Source organism: Helianthus annuus, chromosome 12, assembly GCF_002127325.2.
Source record: "Helianthus annuus cultivar XRQ/B chromosome 12, HanXRQr2.0-SUNRISE, whole genome shotgun sequence".
NCBI classification, from domain to species: Eukaryota; Viridiplantae; Streptophyta; class Magnoliopsida; order Asterales; family Asteraceae; genus Helianthus; species Helianthus annuus.
The window spans coordinates 79,261,183-79,287,970 of NC_035444.2; the positions used below are offsets into that span (position 1 = coordinate 79,261,183).

At 35.8% G+C, this 26,788-nt stretch overlaps 1 long non-coding RNA gene across 15 annotated transcripts; it reads right to left on the bottom strand.

Annotated features, from left to right (window-relative positions):
- Positions 1–251: 251 nt before the first annotated feature.
- LOC110908897 lies at positions 252–10,171 on the bottom strand. 15 transcript variants are annotated; one of them, XR_004875288.1, is made up of 8 exons: positions 9,821–10,171; positions 9,474–9,558; positions 9,315–9,383; positions 8,834–9,215; positions 8,659–8,736; positions 8,393–8,447; positions 8,131–8,248; positions 7,064–7,380 (listed from the first exon to the last, which is right to left on the bottom strand). It is a non-coding gene; the product is annotated as an uncharacterized LOC110908897 (long non-coding RNA). The 15 variants fall into 15 exon arrangements; XR_004875281.1 differs by adding an exon at positions 252–525 and having other exon boundaries at positions 7,180–7,380; positions 8,834–9,558; XR_004875280.1 differs by adding an exon at positions 252–530 and having other exon boundaries at positions 7,180–7,380; positions 8,834–9,558.
- Between the last annotated feature and the right edge of the window lie 16,617 nt (positions 10,172–26,788).

Sequence of the window (26,788 nt, forward strand, 5' to 3'; positions counted from 1 at the left end):
CTATTTAAAAAAATTAAAATAAGACATTTATATTGAAAAACCGTTTTTTTAAGTTACTAGTGGGAATGCCCGCGCGTTGCGGCGGGTGTCCCGACTGATATCAGATTCATTTATGACGTCTATTACGAACCACAACCCATTTCGGATTTCTAACATTTTATTCCATTCAATTAAAAATAGACGAAGAACGTATAAGGTCACAAGCATGCAAAGAAAATCTACAAGCTCAATATAAAGAGTTAGATTTATTAAACCGCAACAAATTTTCATCAAAACATCGAAAGTAGGTTTTTTTACAACGTTATTGTCATATATGATATTAGGGAGCATAAATTTGTACATGTCCATATACTTCGATCCAATCCCGTTCTCAAATAATATACTTCAATGATATACGTCCATTTATCTCTACCATGAAACTCAGATAAAACTTGGTAAGATACAAATTTTGAACCCTCTCTTCCTTCGTCTAAAGCAAATGACGAAAACTTTTATCAAAAAGGACATTAAGCCTTGGCCAATCAGCTGAACTAACAACAAACAAAAATAATAATTAACCACTATATATATACAAAATTAACTTGGAGGCATCCATAAACTTTTATCAAAAAGGACATTAAGCCTTGGCCAATCAGCTGAACTAACAACAAACAAAAATAATAATTAACCACTATATATATACAAAATTAACTTGGAGGCATCCATGATGGAGAGTGCAAAACATGAGAATTAAGGGTGTTAAAATACGTGTCTTATTGTGTTTTAAGCGATTACATGTCTTGAATGTGATAACTACGAGATTTGGTGGTTTTACAGGTTAACTATCTAAATCGGCGAAGTTAGAGAGTTTAGTGATGAAACAGGACAAGCACGGATGATTATTAAGGAGATATTATGTTACACGGTACTTGACTCGGGTCGAAAGGTAGTTTGGATGCACAAAGAACACAAGATATATGAGAGAATAAAGTCTAGGGGCTTGTGAGTAATTAAATGAAAGTTGAAATCAATTCTTTAGTAGAGTCACAACAAATAAACGTAGCCTACGGTATACCTTACGTAACCTAGAGTTTGGAATGGAACATTGGACAGAAAGTGGAAACCGTAACTTACGATTTTAACCGTAAGCTACGGTTGAAAGGATAAAGGGCCGCATGAGTGTATTGTTTTGGATGGTTGGAGGGAATTAAAAAATAACAATATACACGAACATGTAGCAGACATGAGGGGATTTGGTTTTGAGAAGTTTGACATCATCAATAAATATCATCATTCATCATTAGAAGTGACATGAGGAGGGTTTGGTTTCTTTGAAAATAGTCAACAACATCATCTCATGCGTGCGAACTTTGAGGTATTTTGGAGGCTGCACATGCACGGCAAAGGAGAGAGAACATCAACATACATCATCATTCTCACTTTGAAGGCAGCCGTTATATATATATATTCATTCACGAACTTTGAGGCAACTATTGTAGGATTTCTTTTGGGCCGATAGCATGCACATGGGCCGACAATTAGGGTCTTGACTTTGATTAAAGAAAATAATCATCAATATGGTTGGGCCGATACACACGAATTTGGGGAGCATATTATAGAGCTCAATTGATCACATCAACGGAACATCATCTCGACGGTAGCATACGGGCACGAAGATTGAGACGCCCTAGGAAGATAGAGACGCCTAGGAAGATCATCCCACCAACATGAGCGGCTAGTCGTTTTATGGTTTCCTCCGGATGGAGGGTTTTGTAACTTGGATAAGTTTATGTGTTTGTGACAATCGTATAACTCGGTGATCTAAGCATTCGATGCTTTTCACCTTTGATTTGATTTATTGGTTGTAAACAATTGCATTTATTTAAACCTTAATTTCTAAGCATTCAGTTTCCGAGAGTTCTAGTAATTGGGATATATTTGACATGGGGTTAGGGTTTGTAACTGTAATTGATAATCATTCGATAACCTCCCGTTATGTTATGTATTGACCGGTGTAGTTAGTCGTTGGTTATCACAATTGGTTAATTAGATTCAACACTTATGTCTATGTAAGTGTTCCGATTAAACACATAACTGAATCTAGCTGCAAAACCTGAAATCTGGAGGAACCATTGTTTCTCTATTGATTTAAACGTCACTTTTTAGTTCGTAAATTTAGATAATCAATCAACTCACCACGAAGCTTTATTTTTTTTTCATCTTAGTTAATCAACACTTAACCTTATAACGCTTTCCACAATCCTCCTCTGGTTCGATATCCGACTGTATCCTATCTACGTAGTTTATTTCGGTTTTTGCATGTCCTTAACGACAGACATCAAATGGCGCCGTTGCCGGGGAGGCGTGCGAAAAGTGTTTAGTGTTAAGTTTTTATTAAAATAGATTAAAAAAATTTCAAAAAAAAAAATCAAAGAAAACAAAATCCAAAAATAGTATTTTATTCGTCACATATTCCACTGTTTGCTTTTACCTTGGGTATACTAGTTTTGTCTGTGCAGATTTATTGCAGATCTTATTATGGAAAGTGCTTACTGGTCATGCCGAGGTTGTGGTAGTCCATGTCACACGCGTGACGATTGTCCTGTGTTCCGGAAAATGTGTGAAGAAGAACAGAGGAGAGCAAATGAGTTGGATTTTTATTCTGATGATCATGTCCACCCATACTATTCTTACTCTGATTCGTAGCGAGTTGCATATGATTACCAATTGGATACGGATTGTTGTTATGATGAGCAGACATGGTATGAGAGTAGCTATGATCCGGGGATGGTACAAGGCGTGAGTTACCAAGCGGAGTATGACGATTATTATGATGAATACTCACAATTTCTTATGAAGACCATCCGGTACACTATCAGGATGCCTATCATACCCAGTATACAGTTGATCAGGGTGAGTCTGAATGTGCACCCCAATCACCTAGTTACTATCAATCACCCCAATTTAGAAGTCTTATGGAATATATGAGACAACGAGAACTGGCATACATTGAAGAGCAATTGGCGAAACCTGACCTATCAATAGAGGACCAGTTGGAGATGTGGATTACGAAGTATAACCTTTTGATGGCTGAAGTGAAGGATGATGGGCCAAGAATGACTCCAATGGAAAAACGCCAAGCCAGGGATAGATGGGTGTCTCTACAGATGTCTCCTTCTCAAGTAAGGGATGAGGTTGTGGAGGTTAATACCACACCGGTGATTCTCTCAATTGTTGAACAGTCAGATGTGGAGAAAATTATTGAAGGTGATGAGGTGAAAGAAGACATTCCACAAAATAAGTGTGGGGATGCACATATAGAGATGAGGAAGATGACGGTGAAGGATATTGGACGGATCATCATAAAGTGGTTGTGCAATAATCCAACTTATCTGCTGATATTGAATAAAAAGAAACGCTTATGGAGAGTAAACTATCGAGTGTATGTTGGGAACTCGATAGGAAAGTGTGGATTGAGGTCGGATTGCAGTGCTTCATTGGACATCTTGATCAAAATTAGACCCCGCTGGATCAGTGATGTCAGGTACCGTGCATTCATGGGAAATACAAGGGGTAAATGTGCACTGAGACCACCGTAGCGCACATCAGGTACGGTCTAGCCGAAGACCTAAAACTTAGCGCTCTCGGGAGGCAGCCCGAGGATGTAGAGTTTGTACTTTGTTTTGGTTTTGTTTTGGTGTGTGTTTTGTTTTGGCAGGTTACTACGTTAATTCTTGCGGATGCAATGAGTCGAGTGTGGGGATGTTTGGCAACATCCCCGATGAGATATCAGAGAATCCAAGAGATGTTTACGGCCCTGTCTGGTCGCAGCAGTTACACCGCCACGGACACTCACTTGTTTTCTGATGAGGTGCATGTGTTTATCTATCCTGTGTTTTATTTGTTTTCGTGTACTTGGTGGTGTGAAATTTTTGTGTTGGGAATGGTGTTATGTGTCGAGTCGAGTTGGTTATTAGCCGTTCATGGTTTGCGGTGGTATCTCTCGAGTTTAGATAATAAATTGCACCATACATTGGGGACAATGTATCCCAAGTGTGGGGATGTGGTAACTCGAGAGAGGGTTGGTAAGATTGTGATCTTGAAATGCTTGAATTGGTTGAAATTGGAAAAATTGAAAAATTTTTAAAATTTTTTGTCTCAAGTATGCTTGAACTACATGAAAACCGACATTTTCAATTGCTAAAGAATTCCTACTGATATTAAACTAACTTAGATCCCTAGTCATGGTTGTCCCTTTAAGTTTCATGAGAGTATTTCTGACAGGTTTTTAGAAAATAGTTGTGAAGAGATGCCTAACTAGGGGTAACATGCTTTAGGAATTACACATGCTACGTGTCGGCAACCCATATTCCTTTTATGCGGTGAGATATTTGAGCCTGCTAGATTGATAGTTGAATTACAATGAATGTTCATTTGTTGAGAGTAGGCCATATGTTGCTTTGTGTTAGAACTTGTGTGGTTTGATACGTGCCAAGACTGTGGTTTTGCGTATGCACATAGATGATAAAGGAATTAGGATCACTTCATTGTTTCGTATGTTGATTGTTTATCCATCCCACCTTAGTTAACCATGTTGAGCCTTTCACCTTTCGTTTGTTACACCTTGTTTGACCCGTTTGATTACCAACCATGAATGACAATTGTGTGTTAGATATTTATTGAAAAGAAAAAAAAAGAAAAAAAAAGAGAAAAGGAAGAAAAAGAAAAAAAATTAGTATTATGTTCGTGTTAAATAAATGGGTCGAAAATACCCAAAGTGTTAATATTATTGTGAATAAGTTGTCATGGTTTGGTTTCTTCATTTGTGTTCGCCAATAAATGCAAAAAATCCAAAAATATTTCCTTACCTTTACCCTTAACCCAAAACCCAAAAGTCCTTTTGATATGTGCTACGTTATTTGATACAGTGGAGGTGTGATTGCTATACAAGCTTATGATTGCAAGGTAGCATATTTGGTTTTGAGTGTAATATATACTAGCACATTACACGCTAGTCTTGATTAAGCCGAGAGGAGTGATTATTGTGAGGGGCGTGTGGCATGTGTGTAGTATCATAAGCATGTTAGTTTTAGTTAGGCAAGTCTTAAGTTGTTTTAAATGCGTATCAATTATCTGTTAGATTGTCAATCTCGATTGTGTCAGTCTATGGGACGAGTATGACTTGGGACCTTAAATTGCTAAGTCGGTACGGGATTTAATGGTGATTTGTTAATAAGGTGAGTAATGTTTATGATGGTTGCTTGAGGACAATCAATGTTAAGTGTGGGGATGTGATGAGAGTGCAAAACATGAGAATTAAGGGTGTTAAAATACGTGTCTTATTGTGTATTAAGCGATTACATGTCTTGAATGTGATAACTACGAGCTTTAGTGGTTTTACAGGTTAACTGTCTAAATCGACGAAGTTAGAGAGTTTAGTGATGAAACAGGACAAGCACGGATGATTATTAAGGAGATATCATGTTACACGGTACTTGACTCGGGTCGAAAGGTAGTTTGGATGCACAAAGAACACAAGATATATGAGAGAATAAAGTCTAGGGGCTTGTGAGTAATTAAATGAAAGTTGAAATCAAGTCTTTAGTAGAGTCACAACAAATAAACGTAGCCTACGGTATACCTTACGTAACCTACAGTTTGGAATGGAACATTGGACAGAAAGTGGAAACCGTAACTTACGATTTTAACCGTAAGCTACGGTTGAAAGGATAAAGGGCCGCATGAGTGTATTGTTTTGGATGGTTGGAGGGAATTAAAAAATAATAATATACACGAACATGTAGCAGACATGGGGGGATTTGGTTTTGAGAAGTTTGACATCATCAATAAATATCATCATTCATCATTAGAAGTGACATGAGGAGGGTTTGGTTTCTTTGAAAATAGTCAACAACATCATCTCATGCGTGCGAACTTTGAGGTATTTTGGAGGCTGCACATGCACGGCAAAGGAGAGAGAACATCAACATACATCATCGTTCTCACTTTGAAGGCAGCCGTTATATATATATATTCATTCACGAACTTTGAGGCAACTATTGTAGGATTTCTTTTGGGCCGATAGCATGCACATGGGCCGACAATTAGGGTCTTGACTTTGATTAAAGAAAATAATCATCAATATGGTTGGGCCGATACACACGAATTTGGGGAGCATATTATAGATCTCAATTGATCACATCAATGGGACATCATCTCGACGGCAGCATACGGGCACGAAGATAGAGACGCCCTAGGAAGATAGAGACGCCTAGGAAGATCATCCCACCAACATGAGCGGCTAGTCGTTTTATGGTTTCCTCCGGATGGAGGGTTTTGTAACTTGGATAATTTTATGTGTTTGTGACAATCGTATAACTCGGTGATCTAAGCATTCGATGCTTTTCACCTTTGATTTGATTTATTGGTTGTAAACAATTGCATTTATTTAAACCTTAATTTCTAAGCATTCAGTTCCCGAGAGTTCTAGTAATTGGGATATATTTGACATGGGGTTAGGGTTTGTAATTGTAATTGATAATCATTCGATAACCTCCCGTTATGTATTGACCGGAGTAGTTAGTCGTTGGTTATCACAATTGGTTAATTAGATTCAACACTTATGTCTATGTAAGTGTTTCGATTAAACACATAACTGAATCTAGCTGCAAAACCTGAAATCTGGAGGAACCATTGTTTCTCTATTGATTTAAACTTCACTTTTTAGTTCTTAAATTTAGATAATCAATCAACTCACAACGAAGCTTTATTTTTTTTCGTCTTAGTTAATCAACACTTAACCTTATAACGCTTTCCACAATCCTCCTCTGGTTCGATATCCGACTTTATCCTATCTACGTAGTTTATTTCAGTTTTTGCATGTCCTTAACGACATACATCAATCCATAAGGCAACATATGTATATACCACAATATGCAACGGTAATGTACTTCTGTTAGAAAGGAACGGAGAAAAATGGTAATATTACCTTTTTCAAAAGAATGAATTGTTCTTAAAATCTGGCCGAACTCACTAAGTGGCCGACATGGTTTGCCCTAATGTAAGCATCTCAAGAACGCTCAACTGGACCAGTAATGTTACCGTCGACAGTTTTTTACTTAAGTCTGACATTATCCATTTTATGAAACCGTTATGTTACCGTAAACCAGTAATGTTACCGTAAAATCTGTACGAACTCACCTAAGCAGTCGCGATTCTCGAACCCAACATCACATCTGACGAAGACGAATCGTCACCCTTAATTGGCGTATGAGGCCCACGCACGATGCATTTGGCTTTTGCACCGTATTCCAATGTCGATATTGTCTTATGCATTTCCTTTGGATCCGGGCTTGCACATAATATCATAAGAATCTTTGACTTGTTATCTTCGAACGAATCCTGTTGACAAATAGCATTTAGTCACCCATCTAGCATACTCATACATAATATAGAGAGATGGCATGAATAACATGATGGGATTTTTTTTTAAGCAAGCTTGGGTCGGGTTGAACCCCCCAATTTGAGGGACCAGTTACAAAAATTCTCATCTTGTATGTGGAGGGTTCTTAAATCCTAATTATGGCATGAATAATATGCTGGGATTTTTTTAAAGCAAGTTTGTTTGTGAGTGCACAAATGAAAGCAAACTTTGCACACTAATCAGAAACAAATTTCACATCTTTTGTTATAAGTTGTCTTTAAGCAATTCCAGATGGCCTTTTTGTGAGCTGAGAATTTAAAAAGTATATGTACATGTAAATAGTTTGATGTAGGTTAAATAAGAAATTTCCCAACCTCTTAAATCTTTTTATTTTATGATATATTAGTTTGCTATTGTATATTTGTATTACTGTTTAAAATGGTCAAAGAAGTCAATAAAAAGACACCAAAATGTTTGCGGGTCAACCCAAACCCAACCTGACCCAGTCCATTTTGGTACACTTAAAAATAACGAACGGGTCAAACTGTAACCGGAGATTCTGGTAAGGCCGATTTAGACAGGCCAGAATAGGATGAGTTGAGCTTAAACAACCTTTTTTCCATACTGCACATCGATAGGTTTACATCTTGTTTATTAAGTGAGTTTTGAGTGTGTGTTTTGTGAGGCCCCAACAAACGAACAACTGTTATAAAACTAAAAGGGCTTACTTGCATAAAAAAGGCTTCTCTCACTGCATCTGTAGCATAATTTTGAGAATTATGGCAACTCACTCATTGGCTCGCTCAAGTTAAGTACGCAATTTGGCTCTCCTCATCTGACTTGAAACTATAAACATCACACTTTAGATAAAGAAGTTGATGAAAGCTAAAAAAATATCACAATAAAATGATTCAGTATATTAAAATTAAATCAAAGAAGCATCAATAACTACTTGGAGAAATCTTCTAGATGTCAAATCTGAGAACTTACTCATATTTTCTATAAAGAAATCGCAATACAAATAGAGCTCCATAACTTGCTGGTCCTGTGTGAACACATAACGAGCTTGTTTTTAGGTTTGCACTCGAGCTCGTTTAAGCTCGGCTCGTTTCAAGCTTGTTTTCGAGCCGAGTTTGAGTAGCTCGGCGCATTTACACCCATACTTAAACAATAAGATAAATAAGTCCCAAAAAAGCCTAGAATATATTCAAATTCACAAATAATTATAAAAAAATAGGGTGGACAAGGGTGTATACCTCTAGTAAGGGAAGGGTGTATACCATTAGAAGACTGAAGATCACATATTACCCTGATAAAGATCAAGTAGACATTGACTGTGTACATCATAATATCACAAGTTATACAACTTAAGCTGGAAAAGTAAAAGAAGTATTGACATATGATATATGAAAATATAAACAACAGCAATACCTCCCGATCGGGTGGGTGGTGCCTTTTTCCATAGCAGCAGCAACAGCAAGAGCTTCTTTCTCACACGTTGTAACGCAACAAAAAGCGGTAGCTTCATGTCCGTGTATGGGCTCAATCGCTTTACACATAAACTCCCCTGTCCTCAATGTCCTAGTCTTATCAAATGCAACGGTGTGGCAGGAAAGAGTAAAAGATGTTGCCAATAGGATCATCAAGAATGAAAGTAAAAGATGATTGGTCGGATGCCGTAAACCTTCTGCTTACCCAGTTTATCACCGAGCCACCCGAAGAACAATTGGTCAGATAGGGTTCCAACAAGAGTGACACCATTTACAGCCGCAGACACGTTCGGATGTAAGCTTTCCGGCTTCGGAGAGCCTGGCTGGTGTTAGTCAATTGTTAAAACAAAATGAATATTGTGATCTAGCCAAGAAATTGGCAGATGTACGTAAATCTGCTAGTGATGGTATCACGTTTTCACCAGTCCTAGCAACACTAAACGACACTCTGGTCAGGTGCCATGCTCCAATCTGCATTTCAATCCGAGTGACTGAGAAAACAAGCACATATCTATCAATTCAAATCAAACCAAACAAATACCAAACCAACTATATGTAACGTTAATTAGCAAGAAACATACATCACAACCTCACCCATCGAAGCCTAGCCAGTGACTGAAGATCTAGCGATTTCAACATTCTGATTTCAGTTTCAAGACCTAGAACCTGCGATTGAAAAGGAACTTGTTTCAATTTCAAACATATAAAACGATGAACCGATGTATGCAATTCAAGGTGTTGATGAGCAACAAACTTGTTGAAATCTAAAAAGATGAAAATAAGTAACTAGCATCCTTGCTACAATAGACATAATCGATCAAAAATCTTCAACAAATAGAGAGGAACAAACCCCTTAAACCAGGCACACACCAGAGAAAGTAGAAGAGACGGAGACCAAAAAAATCAAACCGCAAAAAACAAGTCGAACCTGTTAGACGGATTCAGCGATCTTTGGACCGATGCCGTCGCAGGGAAAGAGAGTGGCGCGAATCAGATCGGAATAGGTGGAGGAAAAGCTCCGATCAACGGCTGAGAAAAGCGCGGCGGCAGGGGTTGTGGCGCGGGTACGGAGGAGGCGTTTGGCGATATGCAGAGCCATCGGAATCAGAAAAAGTGACCGGATAGATGATGGATGGTTTCACGGCCGATGAAGGTAGGATTTCTGTCTTATGGTTTTCTTTCATAATGGCCGATGAGGAACCAGAACATGAATCATTAGAAACGGAAGCATTCAATATGTAGGCTGAAATCCCCTTATTACCCCTATGGTGTCTTAAAATTTTGGCTGAAACCCCTCTAAAATGGCTTACACATCCTTGTAAATGGTGCTTTATAATTTGTAAATATGATAAAATTACAATATTTTACATCACTTCTCCTTTTTATAATAGTATAGATAAGAATATGTAAATAAAAAACAATAAAAATATTGAAAAAGTAAACTGGCCAAATTGTCCCTGAGATTTGGGCACTTGTCAGATCCATCCAAAATACTCGTCATGTAACGTAGTTTTTAAAAATGTTAGAAAAATTAATGAATCCGACAACTTTTGTGAAACCCGAGTGGTCAAGTTGAGAAAAAAAAAAACTCTTTGGACGGATCTGGCAAAAGTGCTCTAACCTTAAGGACAATTTTAGCAGTTGACTCTTTTATTTATTTTCGAGTTTCAAAATAATTATATTGTTTTTCAAAATTATACTATACATATATTAAAATTATAAGCTAATGACTAGTAATTTTAATATTATAATAATATATAGTTTTTTTAATACTTTTATTATTTTATTTTAATATTATACATATACATATACATATACATATATTAAAATTAGAAGCTAATGAATAGGAATTTCAATATTATAATAATATATAGTTTTTATAATACTTTTATTAATTTAATATTATAATAATAATTATTATTTTCTTTACTTTTTCAATTTACTCATTTTTTTAATATTACGGGTTAGGATAAGCTTGGTGTCAACCGGTATCAAGCCAGTACTGGTAAAATACCGGTACTGTCCTGTTCAGTAATGAAGAGTTTGTAATTATACATATATTATTATTATATTATAATAATAAGCTAATAGATAGTAATTTTAATATTATAATATAGTTTTTTTAATACTTTTATTATTTTAATATTATAATAATAATTATTATTTTCTTTACTTTTTAACTTTAATCATTTTTTTAATATCATGAGTTGGGATAAGCTTGGTGTCAACCGGTATCGAGCCAGTACTGGTATCGAAAATACCGGTACGATCTTGTTCGATATCGGTATGAAGATAAAAACCGACACTAGTAGAGAAAACGCCAAAAGTTGGTGCCAAATTGATCTTGGAAATCTTTTGGTTCGGGAAATTCAGTGCTGCTACTCGGTACCATTTGCTCAATTCTGGTCACGGGTACCGTACGAACAACAACGGTATCGTACAACTTATTTTTGTTGATTTTCTTCAACTTTTAATTTTTTTTCTTTTTTTAGTTTCAGGGGTAGGATGAGCTCGGTGCCAACCGATACAGAATCGGTACTGATACCGAAAATAACGGTTACGGTACCGATATATGAAGGTAAAAAACGGTAGTGAACCGGTACCAGGAACACCAAAAGTCAGTACCGAATTTTTACTTAAGATCTTTCGGTTCAGCAAATTCGGGACCGGTACCCAGAACCATTTGCTCTTTTCTGACCACGGGTTTCATACGAACAACATCGTTACTATACAATTTTTTTGGTTGATTTTCTTTGGATTATCTTTTAGTGTTTTTTTCTCCATTTTCTTTTTATTCTTGTCAGCAGTTTCGTTTACAACGCGCCCGTAGTAATTTCAAAACACATGTAAACACAGACTAAATAACAAAAAAAAAAAAAAAAAAATTCGCCGGAACGCGGCAAACTTCTTTAAACCTAGTAGTAAGAATTTTCCATTGAAAAGAAAAGAAAGATGTTGTCACAGGAAAACAGAAAAGGAGTTTTACTTTAAATCCATATTATTCATATTCAGCTTTTGTTTACAAACATTAAACATAGTTTGGAGTTGAGAACCTTATGTAACTTACGTATGGTTCCATCCACCAAGCCAACCTAAACTTAACCTTGTTTGGTTAGTTCAATTAACAATTAACCTCTTTAGAGCATTCACATTGGACCTTTCATCTCTATCTATATAATAACACTAAAAACATACCTTTCTCTAAAATTTGTTTATTTCCCAAAAACCTCCCACATCCAACTCTCTATCTTTATCTCTATCCTACTCACAAACACTTGTTTTATTTGTTTTTCTCTTTCCTACACATTCATAGTAAACATATAGAGGGTTAAATGTGAGCCTCTAAATATAGAAGTTTACTTTAGTTTCTATATATGTTTTCTCTATTTTAGAGATTCTAATGTAGTTGTGTTTTGTTGTTTCCTCTTTTTCCCCCTCTATATTATATAGAATGCATGTATATAAAAGCTCCAATGTGAATGCTTTTAATCTTTATATACTGTCGATCTGGTTCATGTAAGAACCGGTTGCCCGATTGTATGAGAACGAACCAATCCGGGAAGTTTCCAATCTCGCTAGTAGCCCACTCGTTCGCGGACCAGGCTAGTTGTGTTGTAGGCTTTAGAATTGTAAGATCAACTGGCCCAAGTCCTCTCAAAACCAGTATGTATACGAAGCCCAAACAAATTACGGGTACAAAGCTTACTTTCATTTTAATGCTGGCGGGCCTGTTTCAGTGTTTTGTACCAACTTGGTAATCCATTCCATGGTACAAATGGTCATGAAAACATCATATTAGTTTTTCTATTTAACGATAATAAAATTGTATTTTATATGCGGAAAGTTTAAATGAAATAAAAATTAAAACATATCAGTGGCAAATAATGTTTTAGTAAAAACACAATAATGTGAAAAACAAAATTGACACACATAACCAGTAGTGGCGAACCCAGGATTTTATTTCAATGGAGTCCATTTTCGGGTCAGTCCTCGTTCGGGTCGAGTTAAAGTGAGGCTTCAACTAGATTTTTTAAAAAAATAAGAAAAATGGGCTTATCAAGGATTGAACCCATGACCTCTTGGGGGAAAAGAGGGATTTACCACTACACCAGCTTTCTTTTTATTTCTTATTTCTATGGTGTCCACCTAATTGTATTTATGGGGTCCATATACAATTTAATATACCAAATCTACTATTTTTTTTAAAAAGATTGAGGTCCGGGGACCCCAGTGGCACCAATGTGGGTCCGCCCCTAATAACCAGGGCCGACCTTTAGGGTGGGGGGGGGGGCAATGACCTAAGGTCCTGTTTTTTAATTTTATATATATATTAACCATTGATTTGAAAAATAAATGGTTAAAATTTCTTCTCATCCTACTTAGTCAAAATAAACTTTTATTTGATCTTACCCCTATATATTAAAGATGTGTATATATATTTTAGAGTTAATTGCCCAGATGGTCCCTGTGGTTTCACGTTTTTTCATATTTAGTCCCCATCTGTTGGAAATTGCATGTATACTCCCTGTGGTTTGCTCGGTTGTTACTCGGGTAGTCCCCTAACTAGATGGTGGTTAATTTTTCCAGTTAAGTTGATGAGAAATGACTATATTACCCTCCCCACCCACCCACTCTCTTCTCCAGTTAATTTTTCTATAAAACTACCACAACTCCTCCATAGCATCCACCTTCACCGCCTGCCATCACCATCTTCCCCACCTCTCCGATGCCGCCTCCGTCTCTGCCAACGAACACCTCTGGTCGCCGATCCCTTCTAATTTCATTGTTTATACGCATTCAGTCATCAATTACATTGGCCTAATAGTGCATACGCAACGACAAAAATTAATAAACTTATCACAGATCCAGAACAAACCAGTATTTAAACTACTGCAATTCTCATTAATCAGTACATGAAAGCAGTCATAACATCTAACTGCATTACACTCAAATAAGTCTACAAGAAAGTCAACCACAATTCAAACACAGATCTCTAACTGATCTATCCAAAATCATAAATCGGTTATCATCGAATTCCACATGAAGTTTCAGATCCCTAATGTTCGTCGGCGAAGAATGGGGTGGCGACCGGAGGTGTTCGGAGATGTGAATCTCGCCGGTGATTTTTCCGGCAGACAGAGCTCCGGTGCGTACATTAGAGCTGCGTGTGACAGTGATTCGCGTCGGAGATGTGAATCTCGCCGGTGATTCTCCTCGGAGATATGTGACGATCCACCGGATTTGTATCTTTCTGACGACATGATCGGAATATTGGTGAATTGATGTATGAATTTGAGGATTTAGAACAAACTGGTGAAAATTTGGGGATTTTGGGTTGTCAATTTCAATCTGGCAAACCTATTATGATTGAAGATATTAGTGGATTTTGGTTTATTTATTTTTATTAAGAGTGAGCGTATTTCGGTCATTTCATACGTATTTAACTGAACAAACTGACCTCCATCCACTGTAGGGACTATACGAGTAACAAGTGAGTTAACCATAGGGAGCAAACATGCTATTTTGAAAAGGTAGGGACTAAAGGTGAAAAACTTACAAACCACATGGACTATCCGAGAAATTAACTCTATATTTTATTTCAATTCTTTTAGATCAAAAGTTTTCTTCTAGTGATCTACATTCTCCGTTAAAAGGAGTTGATTGAGTTTGGTCGTAGGTTTGATTCCCTCAAAACCCATTTATAGGTTATTTTGTTCCTTTTTAATAGATTATTTGTATAATTGTATGTCATTGTAATTGATTAAGTAAATATATCCCCTAAAATAGAATAGGAGATTCAGTTTGTATCTATATATACAATTGTCAATGAATGAGAAATTTCTATTACTTTTTTTACCTTTTCGTTTTCCCCACTTTATTTTTTCTTTTATCTTTTTACCTTTTTTTTAACCTCAAAAACGATAAATTGGTTGCAACAAGTGAATTTTTAAATAAAATGATTCCAAATTAAGAAGGGTCGATACCTTCATGAGATGGGGGAAATAAGATGCACTATGTGAATTCATTCATTCATTAATTAATTTGACAAATAAGAATATTAAATTAAGTTTATCTTACTTTATAATCACTAGCAGAATGCCTGCGCGATGCAGCAGAAGCGACACATCGCATTACGATACTTGTTTCTGGTAGTTTTCTTATTCATATAATATTTATTGTAGCATAATTGTGATAAATATACATCGAAAGCAAAGTAATCGGGTAATCCATTTCATTGTGTTGTGTTGTGCATGGTTCATTATTATTCTCAACCGAAACCGAAAACAAAGTCATCAGTTAGTCTATTTTATTAACCAATCAGTTTTTTGTTAATCACTTCGGTTTATTTGGTTAAATTGACGGTTTTCGATTTGGTTCATTTGATTTCAGTCAATAACAAAAACCAAACTTGGGCTAAAACTTTTGCTTAGAAATATATGAAACTAAGGTAAAAAAAAATTACATGAAATGAAAGTATAAATATATGAAATGAAGATATAAGATATAAATTATATGAACTGGAGGTATAAAAGTTAGAAATATATGAAAATATGAATGATTTGGTTCGGTTCAGCTAATTTTTGTTAAACAAGAGTCCAAAAAATTGATAACCGGTTTTTTGTTAATTCGATTTTCAGTTAATTCAGTTTTTGTTGATTTCTATTTGGTTTCGTCTGTTTTCGGTTTGGTTTAGGCTAATGATTTAGTTATTGCTCACCGATAACCGGTTTTGGTTAATAATAGATAGGTGCGCGCGTGATGCGGCAGGAAACAAAAAACATTGCCATGATGTGCATTTTTCGGTTGATTGGATTATTATCCTCAACCGAAATCGAGGCCATCGATTAGTCTATTTTATTAACCAATCATTTTTCAGTTAATCGGTTTGGTTTATTTAGTTAGATTGGTGTTTTTGGTTTGATTCAATTAATTTTGGTTAATTGCCAAGACCAAACTTGGGCTAAAACTTTTGATTAGAAATACTTGAAATGGATGTATATGTATAAATATGAAAATAGATGAACTGAAGGTATAAAAGCTAAAAAGATATGAATGGTTCGCTTCAGTTAGTTTTGGTTAAATAAGGGTACAAAAAAATAATAACCTTTTTTGGTTAATTCAGGTTTCGGTTACTCTGTTTTCAGTTAACTCAATTTTTAGTTGATTTCGATTTCTGTTAACAATTAAGTTATTACTCACCCTTAGACACTATACTCAAATTAAAGAAAATAAAATACTCGTTTATATGGCATAATTAAAATAAATATTAACGTACAAAAAAGTTATGACCGCTTAAAAATCCGCGGGGCGGGGGGGGGGGGAGTTAGTTTTTTTACAAGTGGATAAAGTCTAACTACTTATCTATAATTTCGTTAAGGATGGGTGTTTTATCACTTGACATTCTATAGCTATTTAACATTCTGGGATAATGACTAAGTACGTTGGGCTTTAATCACTTGTACACTAAGGCATCATCTACTTGTACCTTTTAATCTACACTTCAATACTGACCAAGACAACTATCGAAACGTCGACACAAAAATGAGTAGGTATTCACGGTACTTTTATATTTTTTAAAACAGTATAGTTTATAAGATATGGCAAGAATACGTAAAAGAATTATAAGTTTGTTCTGGAGAGATAAAAGTATAACTAATTACCCATAATTATGTTAAAACTTAGGGACTTAAGTGTAATAAGATTGGGGGCTAAAATATAGTTATTGTTTAAAAGACCAATTTACCCTCATTTTAGGGACATATTTATAAATTAAGAGATAAAAAGTTCTTATTTTTCGGGTATCTTAAAATGCCTCTGCCATTATAATATAGTATTGATAAATAAAAGTCAACACATAATAAATTAATGTAAGAGATTCAGAATAAATGTAACCGATGCCATAACTCACACCAAGTGGCCTTAGGCCATGGGGTGTACTCTAACATCTAGAGTGTTAACAATGACATGGCATGTTTTTTTTTTGAACGGCAAATTTGGATCACTGACGGACCACTGGAGTATTATCGTGCCACCAGCAGAACCACCCGATCATATCCATCTCCACTAGGCAGTAATGCCTATACACCAATTCAGGAGGAAACCCAATAAATCTGGGAAAACCCCCTTTGTGGGAATCGAACCCATGACCTAATGGTCATAAGCCTTATCCCACCACCAAATACCACTAGGCTATAATGCCATGGGTAATGACATGGCATGTTAACTAACGTTGCAAACCACTCCCTCTTTGTGTTAAAGTGTATTAAATGAGTTATGTGTTAACATGTTAACCCAATGTTAAGAGATTGAATTAAATTCACCCTAATTATTACTTTCTTTTTTAGACAAAAACCCAATGTTAAAATGCATTAAATGAGTTATGTGTTAACATGTTAAACCATTTCCTTAGAGTGGGACAAAGTGAAATGAGGAAAAAAAGTTAATGTGTCACTTAGGTGGAGTTAAGTTAGGTTAAAGTATACCCAAACGCCTTAGCAAAAAACTACAGTCTCCAAAATACACAATTGAAACAATTTATTTAAGGGTGAATTGCATATTTCCCCTTATAAAACTGTTTAAAACGCAATGAAACCGTCGTTCGGATTCATATTCGATTTGAGATTGATGATGTGATCTACATCATACATAAATTAGATAAAACATTATTATTCCTATTTGGTCTGCCCTACACTACATGGATATCAGTAAAATTTGGGCCTCAAGCATAACACAGTTTTATTATTGTCAAAATTGGGCACAAAAAACTTAAGCCCGCACTGAATATATAACCCGATACAATTAATTATTAATTAACTACATATACATTTCCCCTAAGGGGAATAGTTTTGTTTTAGGATTGGCCAACACAAGTGGCACCACCTTTTTTTTATATATATAATAGTTATATGTAAGTCTGTCAAATTACAAATTTGCCATTGGTTTAAATGGGCGGCCAGCCCTCCATCATTGGACCAACCAGTTTATTATTTTTTACAAGCTTTAAAATTACGTTTTCGTCCAGGAATAGTGTTTTCCTGTCATTGATTCAAATGGGCGGCGAGCATACCCACTGGACCAACCAGTTTATTATTTTATACCCATTTTAAAATTACGTTTTTGCCCCAGTTAAAAAATACGGTTTTACCCCAACTTCAAAATACATTTACCCTCTTACCCCGAGCTAAAAAATGTGATTTCGCCCTCGGTATAAAGATTACGCTTTTACCCTCAGCCAAAATTACGTTTTTGCCCCAGTTCAAAATAAAATTTTGTTTTTCCCCCGGCTCAAAATTACGATTTTACACCAGTTTATTATTTTATACCCACTTTAAAATTACGGTTTTGCCTCCAGTTTAAAATTACGTCTTTGCCACCAGTTCAAAATAAAATTATGATTTTGCCCCCAGTTAAAGTTAAAATTTACGATTTTCCCCTCGATTCAAAATTACGATATCACCCTCAATTCAAAATTACATTTTTGCCCCCCAGTGCAAAATAAAATTTTGGTTTTCCTTTGCTAAAAATTAGGATTTTACCCTCGGGAAAAAAATTGATTTTCCGCCAAGTAAAAATAAAAATATGACTTTGCCCCCAGTTAAAAATTGTGTCAAGGAGCTGCCTAACATTCTTTTTACTTTTTCTTTTTAGCAAAACTATAGTACTATTTTTTTTAATTAGTTGAGAATTATTCGGCCTTTGCCCCGCAACGCCGGCAGGTGTCACACCCCGATATTTCCACGTATTACCGGTGGGCCCGGTGGGGAGTATCATGACGTACTTGATGTCATCATAGTCATACCACACAATTTAAATGCACAGCGGAAGCAAAAGATGAATATATTACAAACCGATATAAAGAGTAATATCAAGTATTACAAATACGGAATGTAAAGGATCCACAGGCAGATCGAATAAAAAGGAAAACTGTTCAACAGACTTCAGGCATCGAAGCTTGCGAGACTTCTATTTGATGCTAGGAGAGACCAGCCTATTATGCGTAGTACCTGCACTTAGTCTTTTTTTTGGGAAAATACGTCAGTTTACACTGGTAAATACAATTTAACTAACTCATTTTGAAAATGTTTAAAATTGATTTGAGTGCAAACGGCACAAAACTTCTTATAACTTGGGATAATTATATGTATATACTACTTGTAAAAGAATTACATGTTTGTTATGCGTTCAGTTGCCCGGTTCGTGCCGGGTTAAAGACTAATAGACACACCACATAGTATAGTCCTGTGACGGGTTATTCTCGTAACCGACGATTATACCTTATTAATTATAAATGCACTGACGGGTGTACGCCTACACCCGTGTGCTAAGGTCGTGGCCATTCTTTGAATGATGCCAAGGATATCCGGGACATGGTCATTAAACTCCCAAAGGCGTTAAACGAACAAAACCAAATTTTTAAACGGTTCATCTTGATAATATTTAACTACCAAACGATTAAAGTCAAATGCCCGACCAAGCGGTATTTTATATATCGTACCCCAAGCCCGTATAAGGGAAAATAAGTTAAAAGTATTTACCTGAGCAAATTTATACAATTTATCCCAGCCGTATACCACCAAGCAAGTACAGATAGCTTTTACTGGGCTCCTAAATCTGGAACGAAGGTTTTTAATAACCTATTAAATTCCTAATGGGTCTTTAATTAAGCCTAAGCTTAGACCGGTTAGTTTTAAAGGAAGATACGGTTCAAAACGCATGATTATACGAAGACCGGATTTGAATGTGGTTTAGACCCGACAAGCTTGTATACTTGTTTAATATGGGTAAACTAAACACATTCTGGATTTTGATATCAAAATGATAAGGTTTGACCCGTTACGGCTAATTTATGCAAACTAGTTACATAAGCCGATCCGAACGCGAAAAGCGCGTAACGGGTAACCACAAGAGTCATGAACAGGTTTCCTAAGCTAATATGCCTTAAATATGTTGTGATATCAGTAGGATACCTTCCATTATGCCAAAAACGAGTTTAAGACCAATTTATGCCCCGTTGGGGTATTTTGGTCATTTTAAAAGTTATAAGAGAGTTTAAATATCATTCTGAGTTCCAGGTCTGATATAATCAGTAAAAATACTTAATTTACTAAGTTATAACCGTAGGGTATAGCATATATGTGAAATTTACTACTTATAACCAAACTATGCACCGTAGGGGCATTTTGGTAATTTCACATAAGCTTAAAAGGTCAAAACTGGAAATCTGAGTTTAAAACTTTTCCTTAACTTTAAAATATATAAATTCACTTAAAATATCAGGAGGCATCAACTCTTATATGTTTAAGATGTTTTTAATATATACTATGCGTTAAAAACGCTTAAAAAGACGATTTGGAGCCATTTCCGGATTTTCTAAGGAAAGCCGATATTTTTATTATTCCAGAAGGCTCAAAATATTGTATTTATCATATTAGATCAGTAGAAAAAAGGTTTGGGCTCAAAAGGATTTATAAAACTCATTTTATAGCCCAAAAGGGCAAAACCGACAATTACCGAATTAAAGCTAGAACCCTATGTTATGCTCAACCTAAAAATAAATAAAAATCCTTAAAAATCCCAAAATATTATTTTATATCAGTAGGTAAAAAGTTTGGTATCAAAAATTGGGTTTAGATAGGCTATACGCTAATTATGCCGTTTAATTAACAAAAAGCTTTCTAATTACGCTATTGAGCATAACTCCTAACCTAGACCTCAAACTGATGTCAAATTTTAAGTACAAGTTTATAAATCAGTAATGAAGATTATTGTCCTCTCACACTTTCAAATTTCTAGTTTTAGGGTCAAAATGGCATAACGGTCAATATTTAGGCATTTAACGGAAACATGCATGAACTAGGATTTGGATTTCTATGGAACCAAATTGTATAACCTCGGAGGGTTATACTAACCTATAATATGGTCCTAATGGAATCCTAAGGCATATATAAACTAAGCTAAATCGGGTCAGAACTGAAAGTCAAAGCAAAAGTCAACTTTTGCTACTTTCGGTTCCGAACCGAGCCTATACTTAGAATTGTCGGGTGGAACATGCTTAGACATGTTCTTAACTTAATTACCAAGTTATTTTAGTGTTAAAACAGGTTTCATAGCTTCTATATTGCTAATTATAATTTTATTTGCAAAATTAGTTTCCTGTTGACTTTTTAATATCAAGTTTGACCCGACATTTGACCAAGTTAGGTTGCTAATCAGTAGGTGCCCTCTAAGGGGTTTATTACCTACATAATTACCAACTTATAGCTACTTCTAATTAGACTAACTACTGGACCATTAGTGATTAATCACTAAGTCAATCCTTAATTATGATAAGGTTGACTTTAGGTCATTAAACTAATCAAAACTAAGATTAGGAGGTTAAGAACACTTACAAATGGTCCTTGGTACTGAAATGAACTCCAAAGAAGTTTCACAAACTCAGGTTTCCTCTAGAATGAGAAGGTAGCAAGAAATGAAAGGAATGAGCAATTTTTGAATGAAGAGAACACTTCTATTTATAGGTTTTGGATGATCATAGGATGATGACAAGTGTTAGGGAGGGTTAACAAGATCATGGCAGGTGTAATACCATTTTTAGAAACCATCAAAGGCCCATAAAATCAAATATCTTTGACATAGAAGCAAAACCAAAGTTGGTTTTCAGTTTCTGGTACTGGGCATGGCTTTCGGACCGCAAGGGTCCAGCCATACGGTCCGTAAGGACCAGGCCAGCTCACCAGAACTTTCAAAAGTTGACATATTTGGCCCCTACACTTGTTAATTTCCATTTACGACACATGTAAGGCCCGTTAAACCATTTTCAAGGCTCTACAATGATGCCTAAGCATAGGGAACATGAAACATGCTCAAAAATATGCCGGATGTCGGTTTGTTTGGTCGTACGGTCACGTTGTTCGGCTAATTACAACGAAACACAGACGGATGCGAAAAACGAACCAAATTACGCGGCGAATGGAATTTTATCAAGAGAAACACTAAAATAACATATTTTAGTGCTTACATAAATTTTTGGAGGTCCAGATATATCCAGAATGTAAGATATGCGCGAAAATGCAAACTTGTGCACTTTTGACACTTTTAGTTCCTGCATGGCTTAAAAGTTTATTTTTGCATACCGAACACCTCTAAGCCCACACCTAAGCTATATAAAGGATAATTACGGCAGGTTTAACTCATGTTCATATTCTGGAAGGTCCGAATCATACGAATCGACATACTTTTGCAGTTTGACGCAAATAGTCCTTTAATCGCACAAGGTAGCGCGAAATGTCGTTTAATGATATCCAATCCTTCCATGGCCCACCAGGGGCATTACCAAGCATGATTTTAATTATTTCTACGCTTTCGACCGCTTAAATGATCATCAAAAGGCGTAGATTCAAAAGTTGACGCTTTAGGTCCCTTTAATGCGCAAACTTGCGCATCTCATCATTTAATAGCATTGAAGCCTTATTTAATCCATATTAAGCATTCTTGGGAGTATTATTAAACACCACAATGCTTCGGGTTTGCTAAAAGGTCATTCAGAGGTGTAATTAAACATATTGACACTTTTAGCCCCCTATATTTACAAAGTTGCGCATAACGTCACTTAAAGGCATAAAAACCTTAGACGGCCATTATTTGGCATTCCCGAGAGTATAATCAAATATCATGAAGCTCTTGGTTTGTTAAAAGGTCACTCAGAGGTAAGAATTAACATGTTGATGTTTTTAACCCTTTATTGCGCAAACTTTCAATTAATTACGCAAACGGCTACACTTGATCAACAAGTGGCTCATTTGTGAATATAAAACTGTAGAAGGTTATTTAGAAACTTATTTAAGTTATATTAATACTTCCAGTTCTTTCATAATTAATGTTTTTCAATTTTTTGAAAAATTAGTCCCTTAAATGCAATGTTTGACTTTATTAGGGTTTATTACACGTGTCAATACTTCATTGGACGTGATTTTACGAGGTGTTACATCCTCAGCCCCTTAAAAGAAATCTGGACCTTGAGATTTGCTAAAGTAATGGAAGTAGTCTCTGTCTTATATTGGACTTAATCTTTCCCTAGTACATTTGGGCCTCTAAGGCACCCCAGTTGATCTCTATAATAGGTACATGTATCCTTTTGGAGCTTCTTAACCTGCCGATCCTCAGTCGATACAGGTTTCTCGTCCAATCATGAAGTTTCATTATTCTGCCTACCATTACGTGATAATGTGTTTCGTCTTATTGGTGAAACATATCCTTAAATCATCAGTGTGGGTCACATTGCGAGCTCCACTAAGCTCCTTATATAGGTTTTAGTTTATAGGCTATTGACCTTTGTTACATTCAATTTCCGAATGTTCTTATATATCCAGGACTTAACTTACCCTGAGAAATTTAAAATTTAGCACACCCTTCTTAGGGCGATACTTTCGATTGAACCTTATTCCTTATTAAGGACTTAAGAAGGTTGTGACTTTTATCAATCCTAAATTTTCTGCCGATTACTAGCAATCTTTTAAATGATTATGAATTCGAATGATCTTATTTGTTGTTTCCAATACAACTTTCAGATCCTGATAATTGGACTTACCAATTTATTGTTCTAACAATAGATGTTTAACATTTCATCTATACAAGGTCCCCAAAGGAGCAACCTTGATACTTACATAATAATTGTTATAGAAAAACTTATTTTATGGTGAGATGGTTATTCCAACCACTGCTTAAAACTAATCTTAAGGAATAGCTAATCCTTACAGTTAGTCGAACAAATCGATGATCCTGGGCAGCTAATGGCGATTCTTAATTGTTGCCTAAATAGGGTTGCGGTAATCAATGCATAAGCAAATGAACCGTCTTTCTTATTTAACAGTATCAATTCTCAGAGTATTGAGTTAGGCTATATGAACTTCTATCTTAAAACCTACTTAATCAGGGTTTCGATTATTCCATAATCAACATGGAGTTTTCACAATACTCCAGCCCAAAGCGGGATGTTAATCTTAACTCTACTTGCCTCAGGAGGGAAATAAGGTAGTCTTAGGAGAAGATAATCAAGATACAAGGAGGTTATAGAGATTTTCCATATCTCAGGCTCCAGCTCACCCATTATTGTTTGTATCAAATAAGTGACACATTTATGTTACAAGTCCACGAATTCCTTAACCGGGAACGTTTACTTGGACAATTCCATTCTGGATATCTTCTTTGAATACCATTAGTTAACTTTGGTACCATATGACCATCGGAATATCTTTGTGGTTCCATGCATTAAACCTCCATACTGATCAAGCATGGAAGCAATCTATGGAACATATTAAGATACACCAATCCTCATATGGCGCTTTTTATCATACCGTCCGGTATTCGCAATCGATAGAGATCAAAAAGATATCAACTATATATGCTGACGCACTTCCTCTAGAGAGAGGATACTTCTAGGATTTTACGATTGGAAGTTTCTGATAGGAACAGAAGGAATAGTTCCTATGATTTTTGTCTGTAAGTTTTACCTTACACTTAATATCTAGGGTTCTTACGGGAAAATTTCTAAAAGTTTGCTAAGCTTATGGTTTTATGAGAGACTTAGCAGTACCTGAAACCAAACGTAACTCTTTAGCAGTAAAATCACAACAAGTGATTTATCTATTGTCATTATTTATGTGAACTGCCTCTAATCATCCATCAGGAGGGTTAAACACCTCTATTCTTAATCCTTTTTCTTAGCTATAAAATCTTTGACAATTTTAGGGCAATCTCAGCTTCGACTGGTTATTTCTTAATCTATAAAACGTGAGTAGCTGAGGTAGATCCATTATGGATTTATAATAAGCAGGCTTTGAAACCTTAATGTGCCCTCTTATTGTCATTGCTAACCACCAATAATTATTGGCATTAAGCTTAGATTTTTGGGTAAACTGGATAGGGTACAATCTCAGCCAATGAATTAAAATTTGTGTCATACTGACGACAGTCTAGAACTTTTATGGTGAGAGTCAGAAAATTCTTATTCCATCTTTTTCCATTTCGCGAAGCGAACAATTGGTCTTTCTAATAAGGTCCTTAAAACTGGGACCATCCGATAATGTTTAAGAGGGTCTTCCTTGTGGACTTCATTAATGTCTTCACTAATTAAGGGTATTGCCATCAAACGATTGTGATGCATACCACACCATGTCCTTTCCAGCATAACTGCTGATACACCTAATGGATTCTACTTCATCCAATAATTCCTTGCAATCGATGGCCCCTTTTTACTATTGAAGTCTCTTGACTTCCAAGAGACGAAGTACTTTTAAGTACAACCAAAAAAGAATGGGATCCTTGCCATATATGATTCTGTTTGGGTTATTCTTCGCATTTGAAGTATGAATATAGCTCTTCCTATGAGCATCGACATGTGTTTTAAAGCGAGCATCATTCGGCTTCTTGAACCTTTTCTTGACTTTTCTTATAGCCTTCCTGACAGTTGTGTGAATTACAGTGTTGGAGCTTAACTCCATTGACATTGAGGTTCACATTTGATGCATTATTAATATTTGTCGCATTTCTAGCATCGTGACCATTGTTGTCTCTTCTGAGTTTTCCATACTTGAAGCTTTGGTAATAAATACCAAATTCAGTAGGTACATAGGCAATCCATACCATATGTCTCCTTGAATTTGTCAAAGGCTTATCATAAGGAGTCATGATAACTACTTGCTTCTTATTACCCACAATATAGGCTTGGTTTTAAGAAGACCATTCTATTTTTATCACTACATCGAGTTCCTCTATCTAACGGAAACAAGGACAGCGGAAAAGAATGATTCCTAATGGATATAAAACATCCATCTAATATTGTTGAAGCAGTCTCTGAGGTACCATCGGCCAATTCTACTTAACGCTTAGAGTTTTAACAGGCAGATTTTATTAATTTACAAAATCTATTGTCTACGAAAGACTTATCTGAACCTGAATCAAATAATACTCTAGCAAAACGTCATCGATCAGGAAAGTACCTGTTGTGACGTTGTTATCTTGAACGGCCTCTTCAGTATCCATTTGAGAGACTCTAGCTTTGGTCTTCTTAGCCTTTCCAGACTTCTTGGTTTTACTTGGGCAGTTGGTTTTGATGTGCCCTTCTTCGTTACAATTGTAACAAGTCGCGTTCTTCAATTTCTTGCAATCTAAAGTCTTGTGACCCTTGGTCTTGCAAATTCCACACAATTTAGCACGTGGGTCTATTGTGCATTTTCCAAAATGTTGCTTTCTGCAGTTACTGCATATGGGTCTTGCCTCCTTTGGCTTGGACTGGTTATAATTTGAACCACTCTTACCCTTTTTATAACCCTTATTTGGGGTATCATCGCACTATCGTTTATGATCCTTCAACGCACGGTCCACAGCGTTGTTTACGGCTATATCTATCATAGCCTGTAACTCGGTGCCCGTTAAGTTCAGTCTTGCATGATTATTCTGATTAACTGAATGGTTGTGAGCTTCAGAGGAGTCAACCATAGTGAAGCTTTGAAGGCAACAACCAAGTAGTAATACTTTGCCTAATTATATAGTGAATTGTCGAACTTTGATAATTAAATAGCCATGGTGCAAATAAACCATATAGGCCAATAGATAGTATTAATTTATTTGATTATGTTTTGCCTAGGTTTTTAATAATCCATCCTTGGCGCTTAAACGAAATATAATCCTTCATATTTATTAGACAGGGGACATCAATCACGACTGTCAATGTCGTACCGACATTTTATATAGCATAAGAGCTTGTTCCAAAGGACTTTTGATGGCACAGATGCCCATTCACTAGGGAAATTTTACAACATAATCAATGATTCCTTTGGATCGGAAAATTTCATAGTTCATTGTCTTGACAAGAAGTTATGAAATAAAACTATCTTTT